This window comes from Urocitellus parryii, chromosome 9 (genome assembly GCF_045843805.1).
Source record: "Urocitellus parryii isolate mUroPar1 chromosome 9, mUroPar1.hap1, whole genome shotgun sequence".
Lineage (NCBI taxonomy): Eukaryota > Metazoa > Chordata > Mammalia > Rodentia > Sciuridae > Urocitellus > Urocitellus parryii.
Window position 1 is genome coordinate 111,584,275 of NC_135539.1, and position 5,751 is coordinate 111,590,025.

Here is a 5,751-nt window from a genome sequence, read left to right on the forward strand (position 1 = left end):
GCTGGGATTACAGGTTTCTTCCCTGCCAGCCCTGACACCCCGCTCTGTAGAGCCCTGGCTCTGGGCTCTCTCATACTTCCTGATTTCGTTCTTTCCCTCCCCACCTCTCTCCCTCTCTCTCTCTTAAAGAGACAGGCAGCTTGGCTGCTACCGACACCACAGCAGGAAGGAGAAAGAGGATGCTTTGAGTTCTCAAGTGGAGGCAATAGAACTAGAGTCCGAGCCACAAAGAGGCCAGGAACTAGGCCTGGGCATCTGTGGCAGGCCACTGGGTCATGTTTTGGCACCTCCTGCAGTTCACTGGAGCAGGGAATTTCAGGTCTCTACCTAGAATCCCCAGAGCAGGTTGGGCAAGTTAGCCAAGTAGAGAGCTGCTGGGAAGATGGAGTTCCCACACCCAAGAGCCCCAGGGAGGTCCAGGAAGTGTACCTTGCCACTTCTAGGAGAAGTCCAATCTGACTTGCCTTCCCAGGAACCCACAGAGGCCCAGGGGCAACACTGGAACCCAAGTCAAGTACTCCAGTGTGACCTGGAGCATGGCATACAACCCCTCCCAATCCACTTTCTCAGCCACAGCATGAGGGTGCACACATTCCTTGGGCTTATGGAAGTCAGAACAGTAAATCCACAAGAGCCTGGGAGACTGGACAGCGTTTTTCAGATAGGCATTGAAGGTTTTGAAGCTCACACACATTTAGTTATTGGGCCATAATCTTCACAGACTGCTGGGCTGGAATGCAGTATGCCAGCTTCCCAGACAAGACCCAGTACCCTAGAATCAAATGTCCTGGGAAGCTGGAGAGGTCTGTGCTGCTCTGATCAGCTCTGAGATAGCAGTTGAATAAGAAATGGTTAAAACCAGGAAATTCCATGTTTCTATAGAATGTTGGAGGGACTTTCCCATGGCCACACCTGGTGGTTTCCTCTGCCAGCCACACCCCTACCACAGTGACACCAACTCAGGAGCAAGAGCAAACTGCCTCCTGCTCAGATCAATCTACTTGATAACATGATTTACTTGATAACAAGGCAGCTGTGGGTTTTCATAGCAGGGCCAGGAGGAATGCTCCTGAGAGCCAAGTGTTCCACCCTGTATTCCTGCTGGACATATGGGAAAATTGAACTTCCTTGGCTCTGTGACTGGGGAAGAAGAGAAGCAGGTGACATCACAATCAAAGCATTTAGTTGCTGCCGAAAGACCCCCTAGAGCTCGTATCCTCCAGCAAGGATTCTATTAAACGTGGTAGTCTAGTCCCTGGTTACTTTCTCAAGCACAGCGCCCCCTGCCGGCCAACAGGGGACCTTTAGCTTTAGTGAGAAATCAAACTTGTTTTAGGCCACTGAAGATTGTGTTATAAGCTAAATGCTACACATTTTCCCCTGATGAATCAGCGCTCTTACTTTCCTCTCTCTAGCAAGCCCAGTCTCTTTCAGTGTCTCTAGCAGCTTCAATTGCAACCATAAAGCACCATTGTAAAGCAGACACTATGTGCTCAGGATGCAAAGGGGAGAATTAGGTGTCCTCGGAGGGGTCTGGGAGTGCTTTATATGTGCTAACGTATACACTTCAGCAGATGGTGATTTGGTGGCCCTTAGAAGAGGGACAGCAGAGAGTCAAGAAGGGCTGGCCAGTCAAGAAGGTTTTCTTGACCCGACTTTGGAAAGAGGAGAGTTAAAGAAGGGGGAGTTGGAGGTAAGAAGTTTGAGGCAGAGAGGACTGTGCAGAGGCGCAGAATGATGGGCAGAGTGTGCCTGGTTACTTGTTCAGGCAGTGTGAAAAGAAGGGGGGAGGCGGATCTGGGCTAGAGGCAGATCAGGCTTCATGGGGCATCCCTTTGGGGACACATGCTCTGTGTGGACAAGATGAAGAAATGAGCCCTGGCTGGGCAGCGTGGCTGCTATTTTGTCTGGGGAGGTCCTGGAACATGCAGGCCTCCCAGAGAGAAGACTGAGAAGTCTAAGAGGCCTCACTGCATTTCCCAAGTAGCTCTGAGGAATCATAGAAATAGATGTGGCAATTCAAAGGTAGCCCAAGGACCACAGACAGGAAGGGCTAGCAGGGTGGGGGTGGGTTTCTTGATGGCAACTCTGGGGGCAGAAGGAATCTCATATGTACCTTCTGCAAAGCAGTGGTGTGGAGGGAAGGGCAGGAGCTAGCCACGTCAGCCCAGAGGCTGACATCTGGCTCTGCCTTCCCTTGCAAGAGACAATGACTTTGAGCAAGTCACTCAACCTTTTTCAAAGAGTTGGTGTGAAGCATAATGAGATGAAGTGCCTAGGACCTGGTAGGCTCTGAATAGAAATTAACTTGTTTTGGGCTTGGTGGTGTGTGCCTGTAGGCCCAGCTACTTGGGAGGCCAAATAGGGAGGATCACTGGAGCCCAGGAGTTCAGGGCTAGCCTGGGCAATACAGACAGACCCCATCCTTTAAAAAAAAAATAGGGTCTGGGGTCTTAGTGGTAGTGCCTGTGCTTAGTGTGCTTGAGGCTAGGCCCTAAACACCAAAATCACCAAAATAAAGAAAAAAAGAGATTTTTTTTTTCCTGTCCGTTCGTGGCCCACACCAGTTTTTCCCAGCAGACTTACCTGCGTAGTGCCTTAAAGGGGAGGGGAAGAACCAGGGCAGTATGTGGAAGGGGAGCCCTGTAGGGGCAGGTGTAACAAAGCCTCAGCCCTGCTCCCTGCCATCTCCAGGAGTCAACTCTGGCCAGAAGCTTTGTTGCAGAAGGAGGGACAGACACTGAAGACAGACCTGGTGCCCCTAGGCTGTGGGGAAGGAAGGGGCTGTGGGAGAATTCTGGCCCCTGAGCCATCCTGCATCATCCTTCTTCCTCATTTTCTTGACTCTTCAAGCCTCCTCTGCACCATTCCCTGCCACATTCTCAGCCAAAGACCTTGCTTTCAACTTCCCTGAAATAAAAACTTCCTCGCCCCACATCCACACTGCCTGTGTCTGCACCCACACCTGCCTTCCCTCCCAAGAGACAGGCCCAGCCACCCCTCCACCTAGTCCCTATAACCCACCCCTCTTCTCCATCAAACTCCTTCTTCCTGTCCTGCTGTGTCCTGCTCATAAAGCAGAACTGCCTCAGCTCTGTCCATCTGGGGGACAAAAACCTGGTCCTCTCACCAATCTTGATGCTTCCCATTTGCTGAGCTGCTGAGTTTTCCCAACTCCCTTCCCCTCTCATTGTTGCTCAATCCACGCCACCTAGATTCATTTCTCCTCTACTAAAATACTCTTGTCCAGGTCACTACCTTCTATGCCAGTCTCACTTTACCCCACTGGCACATAAGTTGGTCCCTCTCTCCTGGTCTGCACCGCTTTCTCTTGTTTCTGTGATAAGTGTTCTCCCAACCACCTACTTCCCCATGCCTTGCTTCTTCTGTCTCTTTTGGTCCTTCCCCCCTGCTGGATTTCTAATTGTTGGGACCTTCTCATTTACAGATTCTTCCAGGGACTCTCAAGAGTTTGAATACATCTATAAGTAGTAGCTCCTAAATTTGTTTTCAGGTAGGATCTCTCCCCCAAACTCCAGATCCACATAGCCAAGAGTCTGAGAGTTCCACACCGATGTGTACAAGTCACCTCAGTCTTGCCAGCCCAGGCAGAATTCTTGGTTTCCTAACAACACTCCCTTCCTGCCACAATAGTCTTCTTGACCCACCCCGGCACTCGTGTTATCTTGTCATGTTGCTTCTTTTGCTTATCACGTATTAACACATTTTTCCTCTCTAGCTCCGGTCCTGTTTTTCCTAGGCAATACTGTATGGCGGTGCTTGTAGAAGTTTGTCAGTTGGCTAGTTATTGAGTCTTTGTCATATGTAGTCTGACAGGGTTAATTTCTGGGTAAAAGGAAACTTCCTGTAACTAAATAAACATTTAGATTAGCTTTTTTTTTTTTTTTTTTTGGTACTGGGGGTTGAACCCAGGGACACTTAACCAATGAGCCACCTTCCCAGCCCTTTTTAATATTTTATTAGAGACAGTGTCAGTTACTGAGTTGTTTAGGGCCTCACTAAAATTTCTGAGGATGACTTTGAACTCCCAATCCTGCCTTAGCCTCCTGAGTCTCTGGGATTACAGGCATGTGCCACCGTGCATGGTTTAGATTAGATAATCTTTTGATACTGTTTCCTAAACTAATACCCACCTGGTCTCCTTTTCTGGTTTAAATCTAGGTGAAATGGGATTGCTTTTTAGATTGTTCAGTGCCCCTCCCCCACTTCCATCAAGCTTCTGTCAGAATATATAGAAGAGGATCCAAAGCACAGCCTTTACCTTAGGACTCTCTAAAGTCTCTTTGGTCCTCCGCTCACAGCCTAAGAACTGCTCCATCTCCTAGCTACACAGGTGCTCCAGTCCTCCACTCCCACTCTACCTCCATCCACCTATGCTGGGAGGGGGGACTCATTCATATCACAGGGTGGTGGAGCAGCCTCAGCTTTGACCTTCCCAAGGCCAAGTGCCCAGCAAGAGCATCTCAAGATGTAGCTATTCCATTTAAGTGGGGAAGTGGGAGAGGCATCAGGTTGGAAAGGCATGACAGAGCTGAATACAAGAAGTACAACTAGCAGATGGCAGTGATTAAATCCCTAGAAGACCATGAAGGTGCTGGGCAGGGTGGCTCACACCTGTAATCCCAGCAGCTGGGGAGGCTGAGGCTGGAGGATGGCAAGTTCAAAGCCAGCTTCAGTAGCTTAGTGAGCAACTCAGTGAGACCCTGCCTCTAAATAAGAAATAAAAAGGGTGGGGATGTGGCCCAGAGGTAAAGCACCCTTGAGTTCAATCCCACTATCACCGAAACAAACAAAAACACCAAGAATACCCTACCTGCAGACCCAGTTCCTCCTCTTGTAGGAAGTGAAGCCTCCAGGGAGCCAGTCTACAATCAGTTGCTTTGGGCCTTTGGCAGCACACCCAGGCAGGAGTGCATGGTAGACTCAAACTGTTCATCTCATGGCCAGGAAGCATTAAATTGTTACCTATGAATAACTTTTCCCTTTGACTTTGTTAAATCCAAATCTATAGGAGAGAAAGCAGGCCTGGTATCCTCCACCCCACCAGCAGTCAGATATGTTGGTTAGCCCTTCCCCCAGATGTAGGGATGGGCCAATGGCAGAAGGACTCAAGGCTCTGGTTGTGGCAGAAAAAGAACCTTTGGCTTCCCTTAGCTGGCAAAATTTCCAATCAGCGTCTTAGGCCTCGTTCCTCCAAGTGGGGGATTCTGACTAAAGATAGAAATGAGAACAGTCCTCACTGATAACAGGGAAGGTGGAAGAAGGAAACGGTTCTCATGGCAACAGACTGCCCAATGGTTTACAAATCTCTTAAGTTCCACACCTGGGCTATATGGAAATGCTGGGGGGAGAAAATCCACATTCTAAATGTAATGCTGCTATGCCTTGGTGGGGGAGAGAGAAGGTGGCTGGAACTAAGGTCACCTCATCCCTCCTGTTGCCTGGCAGGCTGTTTGCATGAACAAATCACAATTCTTTCTGGGTCGCTGTATTCCTGACTCAGAAATTGCAGGAAGTGGGGAAGGGGATATGAACTGCAGCATCGAAACCTAAAAATGTATTTTATTTTGAAGTTGTGCTTTGGATTTTCCCCAATCCAACATCTGTTGAGTGACAGTCGTAGGTTCACACAAAGCATCTCCAAGCATACATACAATATTCCAGTTATCAACACTATTTTAAAGAATATACCATTTTACACAAACATGACATACAAGTCAGACGCCACAA